The sequence below is a fragment of the Misgurnus anguillicaudatus genome, chromosome 2 (genome assembly GCF_027580225.2).
Source record: "Misgurnus anguillicaudatus chromosome 2, ASM2758022v2, whole genome shotgun sequence".
Lineage (NCBI taxonomy): Eukaryota > Metazoa > Chordata > Actinopteri > Cypriniformes > Cobitidae > Misgurnus > Misgurnus anguillicaudatus.
The window spans coordinates 9,863,654-9,884,704 of record NC_073338.2 but is presented as its reverse complement, the minus strand read 5'-3'; the positions used below and the strand labels follow the sequence as shown (position 1 = coordinate 9,884,704).

Below are 21,051 nucleotides of genomic sequence, written 5' to 3'. Positions count from 1 at the left end.
ATCGAGTGGGACTCTTGTGCGGTTCCTAACGCGGTCAGATTTTCTTTTCCTTTTCCTACTATCTTCCGAACGCGCTTTCTTAACTTTTAAATCGTTTAGCCTCACGTCTCGGATCATTCTCGTGGTACTTTGACGTCATCCGGCGGTCGGTTCTTGCAGCGCCACACGAAGTCGAACAAGCCTAACGTGTGTGACGTCGTTGCCGTAAAGCAAGTCGTGATTCTCGCGAGATTTGTCAGGGGCGGTTCTGTCAAGCTTGCATTGCTGGTTTTGGTAGCGGCGTCCTCCCCGCGCTTCAACGAGAGGATGATTCACCCTACTATGACTTTGTTTACCACTGAAATAACTGTGAAGCTGTTATATTAAGGTAAAATAACTGCATAGTGTGTCTTTAAAAGACTGCCATGAATAACACCCCAAACAAGAAGTGCACCAGAAATCTGTCACTGATGGTGTGACAATAACTCTCTTTATATAAAAGTCTGTATTATTTGTCTGTTTTAATGAACAACATGGAGAAGAGCAGTAAATTGTGTTCATCTGTTTATTTAGGTGCATAATATAAACAGTTTTGGTTGCTCCTGAGAAATGCAACACATATCATTTGTTTGCTTAAATTGTTAGTTTAAAATGATAATGTTTAAATTTGTAAATGAACAAATGTTGAGTTGTATGTGGATAAAGCATTGATTTACATCGTATTTGTTCACATTTAAGTGTATCATCAAAAGTAAAGATGGATTCTTTTCTTTGGTTTTCCCTTCTCATTTAGGGTTATCAACCATAAACCTATTTAATAATTTAAGTCAAACTGAACAATTACTTTGGTCAACCTGATTAACCAAATATAATACCGAAGGTGATTTCCCAGACAAATCTGAGAAAGTTAGCTGGACCGTTCATTGATGAAGTAGTTATCGAAGGATCAAAGCTGGTTTCAGGAGATTTTCCTTAACTCAAACTAAAACACAAAAACAATAAAATGAAATTTTGTAAAGTTGGGAAAACTTTGATGAATGATGAAATGTTTACAGCTTTTATTAGTCTGCATTAATGGTAATTGTATAAATATTGTTGATTCATGTTTATTCATTAAACATAAACATTATGGTAATACAACTGAAATGTGGAAAAAAAATCGACGGTATGTATAAATCATAAAAACATTAACCAAGAATAAAATCTGTAAAGTATGGCTCATTGTTAATTGTTAGTAATAATGAATAACTATTACATTTCTAGAAACATATAGTAGGCTATTAGAGGTTGTGTTGACCGTATTGTGATTCACATTTGGATCTGATTATTAAAGTTTGTGTTTATTTCATGTTTGTGTAGCCTACTTTTATAAAACAAAGTCTTCTCTTAAAACTCTCACCTGTTCATTGTGTTTGGGTCACTTTCATTAGATAGACTCTTTCTAGGGGACATGACAGCAGCACAAATGTTGATTTTATACCTGCGAAGAAATAACACACGCACGCACACAGGCAGTTCAGATCAAAAAAGCAATTCTCTTTAAAACCATTATTTTACATGCAGCTGTGTAAAGATTTCAATATTACCTGATTATCAGATGTCTTGTTTCAGCAGTTTTAGAGGTTTGTTGATGTTGTCTTTTGAGTTTAGTGAAATATGATCTCTGTGTTTTGTGTGTAGTTCAGTTCTCACCTTTGTAACGCAGCTTTTTACTTCCTCAATATTGACTAGATCACCTACAAAATTATTAAAAGAAATAAACATGATTTCTTTTTTTATTTTTGTTATACTTCATTTTACACAAGTATTGATCTACTCACGTATATTTTTTTCAGCGTATACAAAATGGATACTAATTTAACAGTTTTACTTTCACTTTGGCTTGAGGGAGGAGTCAAAACAAAGACTTGCTACATTTTTAAGTCTTTTTTTCACATGAGATGACATGATTAAAAGAAAACAGAAACAGTTTGAATTTTTGATCGGTTACTTAATATACAGTAGTAAAGTACCATAAAGCAATGTCCATTATTCAAGCGCATTATTTGTTAGGTGATTGGATGAATGCTAATAAGCTCATTTAATGAGATATAGCAGAATCGATTAACAGCTAGTGTTAATTTCACCTTAATCAAAATATTTCGGCGAAACATCAAGCCTATCACATGGTCCAACAGTCAGCAACATCTTTTCATTTAACACATTGTAAGTTATGTGAACAAACCATTAAGAAGTAATTGTTTAAACTTCTTAAACAATTATATCTATTTAGTATTGTTTTCGTTTAAAAAAAAAACATTAATACATCGCTATTCTTGCACTAGAGGGATGCATATAGGAAATTAGTTGCTTTTTTTAAAAACATAACAAACGCACGCACAAACACATTAAGAAATAGTCCAAAATCCCAGTAATTCTCAACTACACTTCACTGAATAGGCTATAAGGATTAGGACATACTATTCGTTTGCGTATGCTTTTGCCTACAATATAAGATGGAGTATGCGGTTTCGCACATAGTCTTTACACAATATCATGCGTACTGTGCCTTTAAAAGTAGCAAGTCTTTGTTTTGACTCCTCCTCAAGCCAAAGTGAAAGTAAAACTGTTAAATTAGTATCCATTTTGTGACTACGCTGAAAAAAATATACGTGAGTAGATCAATACTTGTGTAAATGAAGTATAACAAAAATAAAAAAGAAATCATGTTTATTTATTTTTATAATTTTGTAGGTGATCTAGTCAATATTGAGGAAGTAAAAAGCTGCGTTACAAAGGTGAGAACTGAACTACACACAAAACACAGAGATCATATTTCACTAAACCAAAACTCAAAAGACAACATCAACAAACCTCTAAAACTGCTGAAACAAGACATCTGATAATCAGGTAATATTGAAATCTTTACACAGCTGCATGTAAAATAATGGTTTTAAAGAGAATTGCTTTTTTGATCTGAACTGCCTGTGTGCGTGCGTGTGTTATTTCTTCGCAGGTATAAAATCAACATTTGTGCTGCTGTCATGTCCCCTAGAAAGAGTCTATCTAACGAAAGTGACCCAAACACAATGAACAGGTGAGAGTTTTAAGAGAAGACTTTGTTTTATAAAAGTAGGCTACACAAACATGAAATAAACACAAACTTTAATAATCAGATCCAAATGTGAATCACAATACGGTCAACACAACCTCTAATAGCCTACTATATGTTTCTAGAAATGTAATAGTTATTCATTATTACTAACAATTAACAATGAGCCATACTTTACAGATTTTATTCTTGGTTAATGTTTTTATGATTTATACATACCGTCGATTTTTTTTCCACATTTCAGTTGTATTACCATAATGTTTATGTTTAATGAATAAACATGAATCAACAATATTTATACAATTACCATTAATGCAGACTAATAAAAGCTGTAAACATTTCATCATTCATCAAAGTTTTCCCAACTTTACAAAATTTCATTTTATTGTTTTTGTGTTTTAGTTTGAGTTAAGGAAAATCTCCTGAAACCAGCTTTGATCCTTCGATAACTACTTCATCAATGATCGGTCCAGCTAACTTTCTCAGATTTGTCTGGGAAATCACCTTCGGTTTTATATTTGGTTAATCAGGTTGACCAAAGAAATTGTTCAGTTTGACTTAAATTATTAAATAGGTTTATGGTTGATAACCCTAAATGAGAAGGGAAAACCAAAGAAAAGAATCCTACTTTTGATGATACACTTAAATGTGAACAAATACGATGTAAATCAATGCTTTATCCACATACAACTCAACATTTGTTCATTTACAAATTTAAACATTATCATTTTAAACTAACAATTTAAGCAAACAAATGATATGTGTTGCATTTCTCAGGAGCAACCAAAACTGTTTATATTATGCACCTAAATAAACAGATGAACACAATTTACTGCTCTTCTCCATGTTGTTCATTAAAGGGGACATTCCAGAAGACGTTTTTAAGATATTAAATAAATCTTTGATGTCCCTAGAGTACATATGTGAAGTTTTAGCTCAAAATACCATATAGGTAATTTATTGTGGCATGTTAAAATAGGCACTTTATGGGGCTGAGCAAAAATGCGCCGTTTTTGTGTGTATCCCTTTAAATCCTAACGAGCTGCTCAGGTGGGCGGAGTCTCAAGCGCTGGCGCTGCAGACAGAGCATCGAGGGACAGTGTTGCCAAGTCCGCTTATTATAAGCGACTTTGGGCTTGCTTTTCTGTAAAGTTGCTTACAAATATTGGTACACTGTAAAAAGTAAAACATTGCTGTTTTTCATTTGATATAGTTTTTTTCATTCCAATAGCCTAAAATTATTAGATTGTTAAGTAAAATTACATTTTGTAATTTGTATGTGTCTTTCAATCTATTTTCTTAGATTGATACAATATAAAATTATAACATAACAATGAAATTCAAATTATACATTCAATCAAAATATTTTCTTAGATTGATACAATATGAAATTATAACGCAACAATGAAATTTAAATTATACATTCAATCAAACTATTTTCTTAGACTGAAACAATATAAAATTATAACATAACAATGAAATTCAAGTTATACATTCAATCAAACTATTTTCTAAGATTGATACAATATAAAATTATAACAACAACAAAATTCAAATGATACATTCGATCAAACTATTTTCTTAGATTGATACAATATAATATTATAACATAACAATGAAATTCATATTATACATTCGATCAAACGACTTTATTAGAATAAGCACGGTTTGCGCATGCGCACATGCAGGTGAAAACGCGAGAGAGTTCTGGGAGAGACCGAACGCAGAAGTTGTGATGGCCGGTTATCTGCTTAACAGCGCGAACAGGACACGTTTGTCAGGTAAGGAGGAATTAACAATAATTACACGTAATTAACACTATAATTTTTATAAGGTGACTAGTTCAGTTTTTATAAGGTGACTGGCACCGTTTTACCTAGGCTATAGCCAGGTTTACATGCTAGCATGACCTATCTAGCATAATGTAATGGGGAAACTCATTCAGCATTAAACGTCATATCATTTTAATAAACAGACACGCAGATTAGAAATTACTATAACGTAACTTTTTACATTAGCGGTATAGCGTTTACATTTGTATTCATGACTAAGGCTTGAGTATTTTGCATTTCTCTGCTGACAATAACCTTTAAACGAATCACCTCAATATGTGATACAATACGCTGAGTTTCCCGCTCGGAGAAACTTTGTCATACTGGCTCTGCTCCGGGCGCTCAATGCCAATATGAACGTGGATTTTATATGTTTTAAAGTTGCGAAGGCGGAAATGAATGTGAGGGAAATTAATTTACACTTTGAAACTGTAAAACTGATTAATGTTTGGATTTGAATTTTAGGGAAGCTGCTGCTTGTTCCTGGTGCTCTGAACTCTGACTGACTGACAGCCTCCATTTCAGTGCTATGAAGAACATACACACCGGATGGCAGAAATGCCTTCACCCATCTTCACTATCGTAATAGTATCGTTGTTTGTTGTTTACTGTATGTGGCAATATCTATGTTTTGTATTTGATTTACATTAGGTATTTGTTCTTATTCTTGTTCTTATTGTTCTTATGTTGATATATTTTTGTACTGCTACATATGAAATTCAACTTGAAATGAACTGATTACTTGAACTGTCTGTTTGTTTTGCCAAAAAAAGTCTGTAAAAACAGTGATTTAAAAAAAAAGATTTAATAAATATTTAAAAGAACGTTTCTGTGACTCATTTTAATGTGTGTATATATATTGAGAGAATTAAAAAATTTAGATTATGGCTATTATGAAGCCTTTCATATTATTTGCAATGAATACATATTTTAGATTGAAGAAAACTCAATTTAGATCAAGTCTGTTTAAAACCATTTTTTTTATTTAAGCCAATCTAAAATATTGATTTACACCAAATTCACAAAAGAGTTTGAATGAAATGCAAAAAATTGGTTTGAACTGAATGGTTTCTGAACATTAGGTCAATGTAAAATCTTTATTGTGAATGGTTACTTCAATTTTATTAGGTTAATCCAATGTTTCACTTTTTACAGTGTAGTCGCGAGTCGCGTTATTTTGGGCTTGTTTCTAAAGTGTAGTTGCTTATTTGGGCTTGATCCCAGCTCCATAATAAGTTGTCAATCAGATATTTTCTATATGTTATTTAAACGTAGGAGTAATAGAGAAGTCGCTTGATTTGGGCTTGTTTTCACAGGCCTGGTTGCTTATTTGTCTCGCGAGATCTGGCAACACTGTCGAGGGAGATTCTTTCTCTCACGAAAGAAGTTAGTGAGCGATGTTAAGCATTATATATTTGAAGTTTAAAAAGTCAATCATCTGTTTTATGCATACTAAATACATGTTTATCAGCAGAAATAAAAATAAAGACTTTTAGGTCTCATGCTGCCTGTGTTTTAAACAGGCATAATGAGTTTCAGCATGTTACAATAAAATACACGTCCACAAACACTCAGAAGTTTACTTTTTGACCAAACCACATGCACATTTAAATGATCTGTAATAAAACAACACGTTTAATGCTTAAACTTTAGAGAAACAGATCAAATGACATGTTTAAGTTTATTGTGTAAACATATTGAACACATTCGCGTTTCTGTCAGTCTCTCATCAATTTTGTAACTCCTCATTCATTTGAAACTTGAGAGAAACATTAAACAACATATTTACTTATTGTGTATGATAGTGAATACGCGTTGTTCACTCACTCTGTCTCGTGCAGTGCATTAAAGGGACACTTCACCCATTTGCATTAAGCTTTGTATAGTTAGAACCCCAGTCATGTTTTTGAATGGTCGTGCATCATTTCCTCAGTTGCCGCTAAGACAGGAGAAATAAAGATTTTAGTGTTGCACTTCCTTCTTTCAATGATGTAAAAAGCATCATTTTGCATCATTGAAAGCAGGAAGTCCAATATCTTTGTCGAGGGGGTGAAACTACAAACACCCCTTTTCTCTGTCAAATAGGCACCAAATTCGAAATGTATGTTACATTTCAACTACAAATATGACACACTTTTAATAAAGATGAATGTTTCTACGGGTGAAATGATCCTTTAATCCTCGTGTTCATTTATATAAACTTCAGAGAAACATATTAAACAACATAACTTACTTGAAAGCGAACTTGAACCTCTCTCGTTCCTTCGCTCACTCGCTCTCTCTGTTGCACTAAGGTAAGGTTAATCCTTTAGAACGTTAATTCAATCTTTAGAAAGATTATTGAAACTACAAGTTATAAGATTGTAGGCTCCTGTTTGTGTTTGATGGAATACAAACGCGTCGTTTTGTCAGTCATTCTTTCTCTCGTTCACTCGCACTCGAGGTAGCATCATGGTTGGATAGCGCAGTTGAAGGGGCGGTATCATTATAATAAGAGCCCTTAGCTACATCATGCGGGGAGCGAAATCCGCATGACCTATTTATTCACATGCTTTCAGAGCCTAACCAAAACAAAGTTACAGGGTTGCTATTTTTCATGTTTTCTGGGTTGGTACAAGCACTGGGGACCCGTTTATAGCACTTAAACATGGAAAAAGTCTGATTTTCATGGAATGTGTCAAAGAAGAGCGCCCAACGAGCCTGACGTAATTTTAACCTCCTGGCTGAACGTATATATTCTAAATTCTTGTGATCCGTCCAGACCAGGAAGGGTTCCAAGGTCCCCTCCAACCAGTGACGGCACTCACCCAAAGCCAGTCCCCAACATCCGAAGCATTCACCTCAACAATGAATTGGGAGGAAGGATCTGGAATAAAAAGAACAGGAGCAGTGATAAACCGGGATTTAAATTATCAAAGGCCTCCTGAGCCTCCTTACCCCAGACAAACCTCTCCTTGGTGGAGGTGAGAGCCGTAAGGGGTTGAGCAATCTGACCATAGTTTCTAATGAATCGCCGGTAAAAATTGGGGAAGCCTAAGATACGCAGTAATGCCTTACGGGAGTCGGGGACAGGCCATTCGGCCACCATTCTGACCTTGGCTGGATCGGGACGTATCTCACCCTCGGCTATCACAAAACCCAGAAACGAAACCGACCTCTTGTGAAACTCGCACTTCTCCGCCTTAACATATAACTTGTTCTCTAGCAACCGGCGTAAGACTCGGCGCACATGCTGAGTGTGTTTCTGCATAGAGGGAGAAAAGATGAGAATATCATCTATGTACACAGAGACAAACTTGTCAATCATGTCTCTCAGCACATCATTAACCAAAGTCTGGAAGACAGAGGGAGCGTTACAAAGCCCGAAAGGGAGAACGCAGTACTCAAAGTGTACAGTAGGGGTGTTAAAGGCTGTCTCCCATTCATCACCCTCTCTTCAGCGCAGCAAATGATAGGCGTTGCACAAATCTAACTTGGTGAAGAACCGTGCTCCCTGCAAAAGCTCAAAAGCAGAAGACATTAAAGGAAGAGGGTACCTATTCTTAACAGTAATGTCATTCAAGCCCCTATAATCAATACAGGGACGGAGGGAGCCATCCTTCTTTTTAACAAAGAAAAACCCTGCCCCTGCGGGCGAGGTGGAGGGACGGATGAGACCGGCATGAAGGGCATCATTAATATAACGGTCCATAGCCTCTCTCTCAGGACCAGACAAAGAATAAATCTACCTTTAGGCGGAGAAGTGCCTGGGAGGAGTTCGATAGAACAATCGTATGGCCGATGGGGAGGAAGGGAGGTGGCCCGGGCTTTACTGAACACCTGACCGATGTCGGCATACTCCGGCAGGACTCCAGTTAGATCGACCGCCGAAACCTGAGGATGAGAAAGAACAGAACCAGAAACAGCAGGACCAAGCCAAGACACATGACAAGACTGGGACCAAGACAAAATGACATTATGTTGCCAATCAACGACAGGATTGTGTTGCACTAACCATACATGCCCTAAAATAATGGGAGACAGGGAGGCATGAAGGACGTGCAACACAATCTCTTCACGATGATTACCAGACACAGAAAGACTCACAGGAGAGGTGCAATGTGTAATCCGCGCCATCTGCTGTCCTTTAAGGGACCAGACATCCAAGGGGGACTGGAGAGGGACAACCGGGACACCCCAGGCGCGAACCAGAGCCTCATCAATAAAGTTGCCCTCCTCACCAGAGTCAAGAAGGGCGGTGGACGGGTGATCACGCCCAGCGAAGGACAACATGACAGGGAGTTGGGTACTGGCAACAGGGGAGAGTTTAGAAGTAGCGCCCACCAGGACTCCCGGACTCACTGATGGGCAGCGACTTTTAACGGGCACATCATAGCAAAATGTCCGGGCTTTCCACAATAAAGACAAAAAGCATTCCGTAAACGTCTCTCTCTCTCTCTCTCTCTGTGAAAGATGCATCCATCCCAACTGCATAGGCTCGGCTTTGGCAGACGGTAAAGTTGAAGAAGTGGACGAGGCAGACTCCTCCAGAAAAACTCTCTGGCGAAAAGAGAGCGGCGCTGATTGCGTAACAGCCTCCGGGCTTCAATCCTTAAAGCCAGGTCCATTATGGGATTGAGCAAGTGTGGGAGATCGTGGACAGCGATTTCATCCTGAAGATCATCAGACAGACCATCCACAAACTGAGCCCAGAGAGCAGCTTCAGTCCATTGACAGGCAGCCGCTAAGGTCTTAAATTCAATGGAGTAATCAGTAACAGAAAGCCTTCCCTGGACTAGACGAGCCAATCGAGCGGCTGATGGAGTTTCTCCATCTCCTCACGAAACTCGTCAAAAGAATGACAACAAGGATCGCGGGCATCCCACACAGCAGTAGCCCATTCACGAGCTTTGCCAACCAGCAGTGTGATTACATACGCAACCCGGGTGCGCTCGGAGGAATAGCGTCGGGGCTGGAGGGCAAAAACCAAGGAGCATTGCGAGAGGAATGCCCGACAGGAGGTGGGATTGCCATCATAAGGTGGTGGGGCTGTGGCATGGGGTTCCGTCTCAGACGACTGACTGGGTGGGGTGGCTTCTAGACGGACCTGGTCGAAACGTAAGGAGAGGTCGGCCACTCGGGAGGTTAAATCCTCGACTTCCTGAGACGTGGAGGAGAGACGGGCAGAATGTTGGCCTAACCAAGACCCCTGCTGAGCGAGCGCCGATCGAAGTGCGTCAACCTTCGCCGGGATCCATCTCAATGGCAAGCTCGTTCTGTTAGGGAAGACAGAACACAGGGATCCCAAAGCAGAGATGTTTATTAATAAATCACAATGGGTAAATGTCTCTCAGCCACCAAATGTGTTCCCCAGCAATGAAGGCACGGGATGAAGGTATGGGGGCCCCGATACGGTGTAGGATACGTAGACCGCTTCCGTGAGCGCCGCGTCATGGAAGCCATTAGGACAGGGAGGAGGCAGTCTTTAAATTAAACGCCGTGGGAATTGAACCAGTCGTGCTGGACCATGGCAACCGATTCTCTATAGACTCGCTGGACAGCTCAATAACAGCAAACAGTCCGGAGCTGCGGCAGAGTGAGGGAACAAAGTTAATAGAAAATTTCAGCAGGACAGTCGCTGGAAAGCGTCTACAGTACTGGACAGCGCATAGATATAATCCCACAATAGCGAGGTCTAACTCGGCTGTGCCACAGCAATCGAGCAGGTGGACTGAGACTTGAGATATTCCAACAATCAAACAGCGATGTTGAGACTCCAATTCACAGGCGGGCAGATGGCAGAACTGGGAAATCTGAAAGGGCAAGGGCAGCAGAAGGCACAAATGATAATTAGCAAAATACACAGATAACACGACAAGACTAGAACTAGCCATGCTAGCGGGCATGAACATATGAAAACGAACTTGCAAAGAACAGAGGAAACGAGGGGAATTTAAATCAAACCGGATTGGGCAAATAATAGAATTCAGGTGTGTGACACCCAGAGGTGGAAAGTAACGAATTACATTTACTCACGTTAATTTAATTGAGTACTTTTTTTGTGTATTTTTACTTTTTTGAGTAGTTTTTAAAATCTATACTTTTACTTTTACTTAAGTATGTTTTATTTAAAGTATTGTACTTCGCTACATTTTAAATCATATCCGTTACTGACTAAAAAAATATTTTAAAAAGCAAGCTGATAAAGACGTGCAACGGATGTAAATGGGCGGGGCCCGGGGGAACGCGCAAAAAGAACCATGGAGACGGACGAGACAGGCGCGCGCTAATGCAGACCTGCCTCAGTTCAAATCTTATGAAAGAAACCCCTGGTCATATTAAAGCGACCACTTTCCACTGACGCGAAGCGAGTGTTTCATTTCTATGAAAGGTAGGATTCATGCTCTTAAGTACGAAAATGCACGACGCGTTTTTAATACCATGTGCATTATCTTCCGAGGTCTAGCAGCTTCGCGTCAAGTCAAACACAACTTCAAAACGTCCTTGAATGCGCAGGTCATTAGACATTGCAGAGAGAGAGAGAGAGAGAGAGAGAGAGAGAGAGAGAGAGAGAGAGAGAAAGAATAAAGGTCATCAGGTACCCAGGTCAGGGAAGTAAGAAGATAATAAACGTGTCAAATGTATATAGACATGGCACTCATCTCATTATATGCTCATTTAAACTATATATAGTTTAATAAAATAATGTATGTTACCAGCAATACATCAATTACAACCTTACTATAGTGATTGTATTTACAAGCTGCTGACCACCTTTAAAAGTGCATAACTCACATGTAAAAATCATTAAACAATTCCATAAATGTTTCTTACTTTAAAAAAGCTTTTTATTTTATTAACTTTTTGTTATTGCATTTTAATTGTAAAGAATTAAAAACAACTAGTTTGAGATGTATATTCCCTTGTTGTTTTTGAACTATACTAGAATCCTCCACCTCTTCCCGCTGTAAAAAAAGTAACTTTATCATGATCCTGTCTTCAGGTCAGTTTTCTAGTCATAGTGACAGGATCATGGCAGCCCAATGTTTTGTGTGAGAGCACTGGCTTTGTTTTTCATAGCCATGTGCTTGCTGTCTCGTCTCCTGACCCCACCCCCTTGTTTCCTCGTTAATTATCCTATTATTGTTTGAATCGTGTCACCTGTTCCCCTCTTGATTTGTTCCCCTATTTAATGCCCTTGTGTTTGCTGTCCTGTGCTCGTTCGTCTGATGTTACTAGTCTGTTACCTGCATGTGCCAAGATCTGTCATTGTTTGAATAATCTTGTGAGTACCCTGTTTAGTGTAGTTTAGTGTAGTCTACTGTTACCTGTAAAGTACATTGTTAGTCTTGTGTCTAGTCTAGTGTTAGTTTATTGTTGTATGCTTCCTGTCTTGTTTGCCCCCCTCGTGGGTTTTTGTTTTTGCCCCTGTCTTGTCTCAATAAAAGTCTTGTCCTGTCCTCCCGTGTCTGCTCTTGGGTTCATCCTTCGAAATTCCTCACAGTACGAACGAGCCATACTGAACCCAGCAGACATGAGCGAGTCCGATTCGGGATGGTGGGATACCCTCGTTGCTGAGACCCAGGCTGGTGAGGGCCCCTTTCCGCCTCAGGGAGGTCTCTCGGTGAGGGATTACGCCAGGTCGGTCGAGGGGAGGAGGGGATTGTTTCCCGAGGTGTTGGCGAATACCTATCTCCTTGCTGGCCTGAATGTCCTTCCTCCCCATCAGAAGCGAAGGGAACTGGTTCGTCTCCCTTACTGGGAGATGGTGGACCGTCTCGGGGAACTGCGTCTGGAGCGGATCGGCACGCCACCTCCAAAGCTCCCGGGCTGCCCATTGTCCCTTATCCCAGAGGAACTGGTCGTCGGAGTGTTGACACATGAGGACCCAGCGCTTGCCATCTCGACCCCAGAGAGCTTGTCTCAACCCGTCAGTCTCCGAGGCAAGCGGGAGAGGAGGATCTCCTGGGAGTCGACGTCAGAAGGGTCCTCTGAGTCTGTCTCTTCCTCTGCTGTGCTCGCTACACCGGCCACAGTGTCTGTGCCACGCCCGAAGAGGAAGAAGAAGAGGAGAGGAGCATCGGCTTCACAGCCGACCTCAGAACCACCTGCCTCAGCTCTGCTACCCGTTGCTACCTCCTTGGTCTCTGCCACACAGCCAGTGCAGCCTGCTCAGCCCCAGCCGTCTGCGCCACCAGCGCAGTCCCAGCTGTCTATGCCACCAGCGCAGCCCCAGCCGTCTGCACCGCCAGCGCTACTTCAGCCGTCTGTGCAGCCAGCACTGCCACCCTGCCCTTGTCAGCCCAGTGACCCTGGTTTGTCATCTGTTTTCCCGTCCCAGCCAGTGTCCGTCTCTCCTGTTTCACCTGCCCCGTCAGTTGTTTTCCCCAGCTCACCCGCATCACCCTGCCCGTCTACCAGGCCTTCTTCCTCTGCCTCCGTGTCATCATTGGACTCTCTTCTCTCCCCTACCTTGTCAGAGTTTGCCCCTTCCGGTCATGCCTCACCCAGGCTGCTCACAAGACCCCCCTCTGCTTCACCCAGAAAGCCCAGGACACAGAACTCTCGCCGGCCATCTCCCATGAACTTTTGTGTTCCTCCACCTCCGTTCCCTTGTCTGTTCTTCTTGTTATGTAACCCGAACCCTTTTGTAATTTATGCCAGTCTGCCGTTGTTGTTATTTGTTATGTTTTCGTGGGTCTGGTCTGTTTGTCGGTCTGTCCTGTCTCGTGTCTAGTGTGTTCCCTTGTGGGACGCCAGGTGGCGTCCCTTAACGGGAGGGTTCTGTCATGATCCTGTCTTCATGTCAGTTTTCTAGTCATGGTGACAGGATCATGGCAGCCCAATGTTTTGTGTGAGAGCACTGGCTTTGTTTTTCATAGCCATGTGCTTTCTGTCTCGTCTCCTGACCCCACCCCCTTGTTTCCTCGTTAATTATCCTATTATTGTTTGAATCGTGTCACCTGTTCCCCTCTTGATTTGTTCCCCTATTTAATGCCCTTGTGTTTGCTGTCCTGTGCTCGTTCGTCTGATGTTACTAGTGTGTTACCTGCATGTGCCAAGATCTGTCATTGTTTGAATAATCTTGTGAGTACCCTGTTTAGTGTAGTTTAGTGTAGTCTACCTGTAAAGTACATTGTTAGTCTTGTGTCTAGTCTAGTGTTAGTTTATTGTTGTATGCTTCCTGTCTTGTTTGCCCCCTCGTGGGTTTTTGTTTTTGCCCCTGTCTTGTCTCAATAAAAGTCTTGTCCTGTCCTCCCGTGTCTGCTCTTGGGTTCATCCTTCGAAATTCCTCACAAACTTTTACTCTGAGTAAAGTTAAAATGATTTACTTTTTACTTTTACTTGAGTACATTTTTAGACAATTAACTTTACTTTTACTTAAGTAAAATATTATTAAAGTAACTTTACTTTTACTTGAGTACAATATTTTATTACTTTTTCCACCTCTGGTGACGCCGGTGAGGAAAGTCAGCGATAATAAGATCACCAGGTGGGAGGCGCGCACGTGTGGAACTGTCAAAACAAAACACAAAACACAGAGAAACCAAAATAGCAATCAATCAAACTAGAGTCATGACACCTCTATGGTTATGATCTACATCTGAAAAATGCTGGGGATTATGGCGATTACCTGTGACTTCAGATGTGCAGCAACTCACCCGGATATGTACAGCAGCAACAAACTCACCTACTTCCGTCAGGAACTTCTTTTTTCTGCAGTTGCGGCCTAATACCTTTGGATGTAATTCCAGCTGACATCCTGTACAAACCGATAAAATGAAGAAAGCGAGGGGTGGTGTGCAGCAGGCTAACTCTACAGTCACATTAGCTGCAAAAGTGAGCGACACCGAGCGACACGCACTCGCTTGATGGGCGTTCCTCGGTTAGTATCTAAAAGAAAAGCGGCATCAAAAGTCACTTCAGAGGTATTGTTAAGTTACAAAAACAATGTTTTTGGATTTAAAAGTATGTATTTATTTCTCGATAAAAGTAACAAAATATGAGAGATAAAATGCCAAACTTATCAGACAGAAATACGCATTTTCTGCCATCTTGAATCATTTTCTTTGACTTGAGCCACTTAGCTATGTCACGCTGCCCCTTTACTCCGATTGGCAGTCGCTTTGTCGCATCGCTCAGCATTTGCATAAAATAGCCTTCTTGTCTATTTTGGCCCCACCTTGCTCTGCGCAGTGCAAGCTCGTTGCTTGTTACTGGCAAATGGCCATTGCCATTGAAAATGAATGGTAGCCTGTCGCTCTGTCTCTTGTAGCTAATGTGACTGTGGGGTCAGGAGGTGTCCTTTCAGCCCCCCTTCCCTCAATTATGATGGCTATTGTACAATCTTTCCAGAATAAGACAGACATCCTGCATAGTCGAGTGGAATGAGTTACAAAAAAAATCAACCCCCTTACAGTTGTCATGAAGGGCAAAACATATTATTTTCTGTTGGGTATTTTACCATGGGTGTCTATGGGGATTAACTCCCTTTTGGAGCCAGTCTCTAGCGGCCTGTCGATGAATTGCAGTTTAAGTTACTTCTGTGTTGGCTTCATCAGAGAGATCGCAAGGTTGCCCCTCGGCTTATACCTTTAGCATTCAATCAGCCCCCACTAGGCTCTGTGGACCACAACATCGTCTGTCTACTTCCGCAATATAGACAATCGATGAAGAGGGAAAAAGCGGCCACCTACAGCCACACCCAGTGGTCAGATGACACAACTGCGCAACTGCAGGGGTTATTTGCGTGCACAGACTGGAGCATTTTTGATGGTGCTATCAAAAATGAGCATAATAACAGACTACGTCAAGTTTTATATGACAACTATCAAAATTGTAAAAACATATCCCACCGATGACACACCAAATAAACTCAAACTCAAGGAACAACAACAGGCTTTTAATCACAAAGACTGACCATTACTTAGAAACATTAACAAAGGCAAAACTTGCATAAAAGGATATATTGGAACAGGATTTTAGTAGCATGAACACCAGATATTATAAATGGTTTTGAAACATGTGCAGCAGGCACTTATTTCGACAAAACATGTGAGGCACTATATATCCTTGAGAACCTGGGTGAGGCTAGCGCCTGCATTGCGTCCCCTTGAGAGTTCCTATGTGTGTATTTCCATGGAAAGTTTTCTTTTTACCACGTTTCCCTTAGAAGAGCTAAGATGCTTGGCTGCTTGGCTCTCTCAGCACGGCTCTCTCAACGAAAATAGTGATTTGGTATTTGCACCTGCCTCTCATTAAATACTTGTGCGGCGGGACAGCGCCAGCAGATGCAAATACCTGCATGTCAAGTTCGTTGACGTTTTAGAAGTTTCTCAAAGTAGATCGGTCTCGCGAGACGCGTTACCAATTCGTCTGTCACGATTTCATTTACATCTGCTGACATGTGCGCAAAGTGTAGTGAAAGCTGCAAGTGTGATTGTTTCATTAAAATATCGATGTAGATTTAATGCACAAGTAATTTCTGTGAAAAAATGTGTGACTTATAAAAAAGTTAAAGCCGCTCTATACATTTCAGCGTTTTTGTCAAACAGCGACCCCTAGAGTCGCTGGAGAATACTTGCAACTGTCGTAATTTCCCACTCTAGTACTCCAAAGATAATGACCAGGTAATGTTTCACAATTTCATACAAATATTAGGCTACTGCATAGTCTACTAAACTACAGATGATGGGAATAGGATAATAAGAAGTTTATTTCAAGTGTAGAGTGCATATAATAATAAAGTACCGCGTTTGCTAACGTTTTTAGATGATTGCAGCTAAATCACAAGTAAACATTACAAAATGCCATGACAAAGTTAATTGTGTACATTGCATTATCTCATAACATTGTTCGTTATAATGTCACTATACATGATTATTGCTATTTGTCATAATAGTTTGCAAATTGTGCATGTTTACACTATTTACAACCTCTAGGCTTATTTATGTCCTGATAATTATGTGAGATATTGACAACTGTTGTCATGATAATCGCATGACATACTACAAGCAAGCGCAAAAACATACAACATAGACCGCAAACAAGTTTACAAATGAGAGATTTACTTACTAGTCCATCAACAAGATCGCCAGATCAGCATCCCATCCAGTGTTGTCTTTTAGCGCACGCCAACGAGTAAAAACCTGATCGAGTGGGACTCTTATTATCTTTTCCTTTTCCTACTCACTTCCGAACGCGCTTTCTTAACTTTTAACTTGTTTAGCCTCACGTCTCAAATTCGCTCGCGCAATTGTAATAATACAGACTCTGATCATTCTCGCGGTACTTTGACGTCATCCGGCGGTCGGTTCTTGCAGCGCCACACGAAGTCGAACAAGCCTAACGTGTGTGACGTCGTTGCCGTAAAGCAAGTCGTGATTCTCGCGAGATTTGTCAGGGGCGGTTCTGTCAAGCTTGCATTGCTGGTTTTGGTAGCGGCGTCCTCCCCGCGCTTCAACGAGAGGATGATTCACCCTACTATGACTTTGTTTACCACTGAAATAACTGTGAAGCTGTTATATTAAGGTAAAATAACTGCATAGTGTGTCTTTAAAAGACTGCCATGAATAACACCCCAAACAAGAAGTGCACCAGAAATCTGTCACTGATGGTGTGACAATAACTCTCTTTATATAAAAGTCTGTATTATTTGTCTGTTTTAATGAACAACATGGAGAAGAGCAGTAAATTGTGTTCATCTGTTTATTTAGGTGCATAATATAAACAGTTTTGGTTGCTCCTGAGAAATGCAACACATATCATTTGTTTGCTTAAATTGTTAGTTTAAAATGATAATGTTTAAATTTGTAAATGAACAAATGTTGAGTTGTATGTGGATAAAGCATTGATTTACATCGTATTTGTTCACATTTAAGTGTATCATCAAAAGTAAAGATGGATTCTTTTCTTTGGTTTTCCCTTCTCATTTAGGATTATCAACCATAAACCTATTTAATAATTTAAGTCAAACTGAACAATTACTTTGGTCAACCTGATTAACCAAATATAATACCGAAGGTGATTTCCCAGACAAATCTGAGAAAGTTAGCTGGACCGTTCATTGATGAAGTAGTTATCGAAGGATCAAAGCTGGTTTCAGGAGATTTTCCTTTACTCAAACTAAAACACAAAAACAATAAAATGAAATTTTGTAAAGTTGGGAAAACTTTGATGAATGATGAAATGTTTACAGCTTTTATTAGTCTGCATTAATGGTAATTGTATAAATATTGTTGATTCATGTTTATTCATTAAACATAAACATTATGGTAATACAACTGAAATGTGGAAAAAAATCGACGGTATGTATAAATCATAAAAACATTAACCAAGAATAAAATCTGTAAAGTATGGCTCATTGTTAATTGTTAGTAATAATGAATAACTATTACATTTCTAGAAACATATGGTAGGCTATTAGAGGTTGTGTTGACCGTATTGTGATTCACATTTGGATCTGATTATTAAAGTTTGTGTTTATTTCATGTTTGTGTAGCCTACTTTTATAAAACAAAGTCTTCTCTTAAAACTCTCACCTGTTCATTGTGTTTGGGTCACTTTCGTTAGATAGACTCTTTCTAGGGGACATGACAGCAGCACAAATGTTGATTTTATACCTGCGAAGAAATAACACACGCACGCACACAGGCAGTTCAGATCAAAAAAGCAATTCTCTTTAAAACCATTATTTTACATGCAGCTGTGTAAAGATTTCAATATTACCTGATTATCAGATGTCTTGTTTCAGCAGTTTTAGAGGTTTGTTGATGTTGTCTTTTGAGTTTAGTGAAATATGATCTCTGTGTTTTGTGTGTAGTTCAGTTCTCACCTTTGTAACGCAGCTTTTTACTTCCTCAATATTGACTAGATCACCTACAAAATTATTAAAAGAAATAAACATGATTTCTTTTTTTATTTTTGTTATACTTCATTTTACACAAGTATTGATCTACTCACGTATATTTTTTTCAGCGTATACAAAATGGATACTAATTTAACAGTTTTACTTTCACTTTGGCTTGAGGGAGGAGTCAAAACAAAGACTTGCTACATTTTTAAGTCTTTTTTTCACATGAGATGACATGATTAAAAGAAAACAGAAACAGTTTGAATTTTTGATCGGTTACTTAATATACAGTAGTAAAGTACCATAAAGCAATGTCCATTATTCAAGCGCATTATTTGTTAGATGATTGGATGAATGCTAATAAGCTCATTTAATGAGATATAGCAGAATCGATTAACAGCTAGTGTTAATTTCACCTTAATCAAAATATTTCGGCGAAACATCAAGCCTATCACATGGTCCAACAGTCAGCAACATCTTTTCATTTAACACATTGTAAGTTATGTGAACAAACCATTAAGAAGTAATTGTTTAAACTTCTTAAACAATTATATCTATTTAGTATTGTTTTCGTTTAAAAAAAAAACATTAATACATCGCTATTCTTGCACTAGAGGGATGCATATAGGAAATTAGTTGCTTTTTTTAAAAACATAACAAACGCACGCACAAACACATTAAGAAATAGTCCAAAATCCCAGTAATTCTCAACTACACTTCACTGAATAGGCTATAAGGATTAGGACATACTATTCGTTTGCGTATGCTTTTGCCTACAATATAAGATGGAGTATGCGGTTTCGCACATAGTCTTTACACAATATCATGCGTACTGTGCCTTTAAAAGTAGCAAGTCTTTGTTTTGACTCCTCCTCAAGCCAAAGTGAAAGTAAAACTGTTAAATTAGTATCCATTTTGTGACTACGCTGAAAAAAATATACGTGAGTAGATCAATACTTGTGTAAATGAAGTATAACAAAAATAAAAAAGAAATCATGTTTATTTATTTTTATAATTTTGTAGGTGATCTAGTCAATATTGAGGAAGTAAAAAGCTGCGTTACAAAGGTGAGAACTGAACTACACACAAAACACAGAGATCATATTTCACTAAACCAAAACTCAAAAGACAACATCAACAAACCTCTAAAACTGCTGAAACAAGACATCTGATAATCAGGTAATATTGAAATCTTTACACAGCTGCATGTAAAATAATGGTTTTAAAGAGAATTGCTTTTTTGATCTGAACTGCCTGTGTGCGTGCGTGTGTTATTTCTTCGCAGGTATAAAATCAACATTTGTGCTGCTGTCATGTCCCCTAGAAAGAGTCTATCTAACGAAAGTGACCCAAACACAATGAACAGGTGAGAGTTTTAAGAGAAGACTTTGTTTTATAAAAGTAGGCTACACAAACATGAAATAAACACAAACCTTAATAATCAGATCCAAATGTGAATCACAATACGGTCAACACAACCTCTAATAGCCTACCAGGGCCGTGCACAGGGGGGTGGCCCGGTGGCTAGAGCAACTGCCCTTCTGCCCTAATCGGCTGAGGTGCCCCTCTCGCCAACCCCAGTCAAAGTGTTCTGTTACCGCTCGTCTAAAGATCCACTGTTTCTGGTAATCCACTTCGTGATTTCCCGCCCGCTCCGCAGCATCTCTCACATTCTGTGTCCACTCTTTGAAGGGCGAAGACGACAGTTTGTTGTATTAACAGGTATATTCATTACATTACCTCAGTTGTAATGCTCAATTAGTAATTTGGTAGTTTGAAGCCGAGAGAGGTCGTGTTCTATATTTATTTTTGCTTGCTTGTGTTCTAGTGATCACTACTTAATTTTCTCGTTATCTCGAGAAAACAGCAGCTTGTTTTCTCGTGATCTCGACATAACAAAAGTTGTATTCTTAATGTGATTAAAGCATACGTGTACTCAATAGAACATAATTTTTAGACAGCAAAAGCATATTTAGCAAATTAGCATGGATGAACAAATGAGATTTTACTTAGATCAGGGATTCGCTCAAGATGAAACAGATTTGCCAATAATTGAGCATTTGATAGCGCGGTGAATTTAGGGACCGTCTTTAAAGTACTCTATATACGTTTCTACTTTAAACAGCATTAAAATGGAATAAGTTAAAGTCAACAAACAGTCACAAAACCAACTGTAAAGTGTTTGTGGTTGTCAACTATAATGCACACTGTTTTAGATGTTTTATATTTATTCAAATAAACTGTTAAATATTATTGAAGATAGAAACGTGTACAGTGCACTTTAGAGATGGTCCCTAAATTCACGAACATCAAACTTT

At 39.2% G+C, this 21,051-nt stretch overlaps 5 long non-coding RNA genes across 5 annotated transcripts in view; 2 read left to right on the top strand and 3 right to left on the bottom strand.

Annotated features, from left to right (window-relative positions):
• LOC141367302 (uncharacterized) overlaps positions 1–21,051 on the bottom strand; it is a 138,932-nt gene that overhangs the window by 100,729 nt on the left and 17,152 nt on the right. The window lies entirely within an intron of this gene.
• On the bottom strand, positions 1,376–1,847 carry LOC141366050 (uncharacterized). The gene is made up of 3 exons (XR_012371001.1): positions 1,800–1,847; positions 1,566–1,715; positions 1,376–1,459 (listed from the first exon to the last, which is right to left on the bottom strand). It is a non-coding gene; the product is annotated as an uncharacterized lncRNA (long non-coding RNA).
• Positions 2,549–3,056, top strand: LOC141366046 (uncharacterized). The gene is made up of 3 exons (XR_012370995.1): positions 2,549–2,630; positions 2,713–2,868; positions 2,975–3,056. It is a non-coding gene; the product is annotated as an uncharacterized lncRNA (long non-coding RNA).
• LOC141366045 (uncharacterized) lies at positions 17,547–18,891 on the bottom strand. Its single transcript, XR_012370994.1, has 4 exons — positions 18,844–18,891; positions 18,610–18,759; positions 18,423–18,503; positions 17,547–18,006 (listed from the first exon to the last, which is right to left on the bottom strand). It is a non-coding gene; the product is annotated as an uncharacterized lncRNA (long non-coding RNA).
• On the top strand, positions 19,593–20,100 carry LOC141366042 (uncharacterized). Its single transcript, XR_012370993.1, has 3 exons — positions 19,593–19,674; positions 19,757–19,912; positions 20,019–20,100. It is a non-coding gene; the product is annotated as an uncharacterized lncRNA (long non-coding RNA).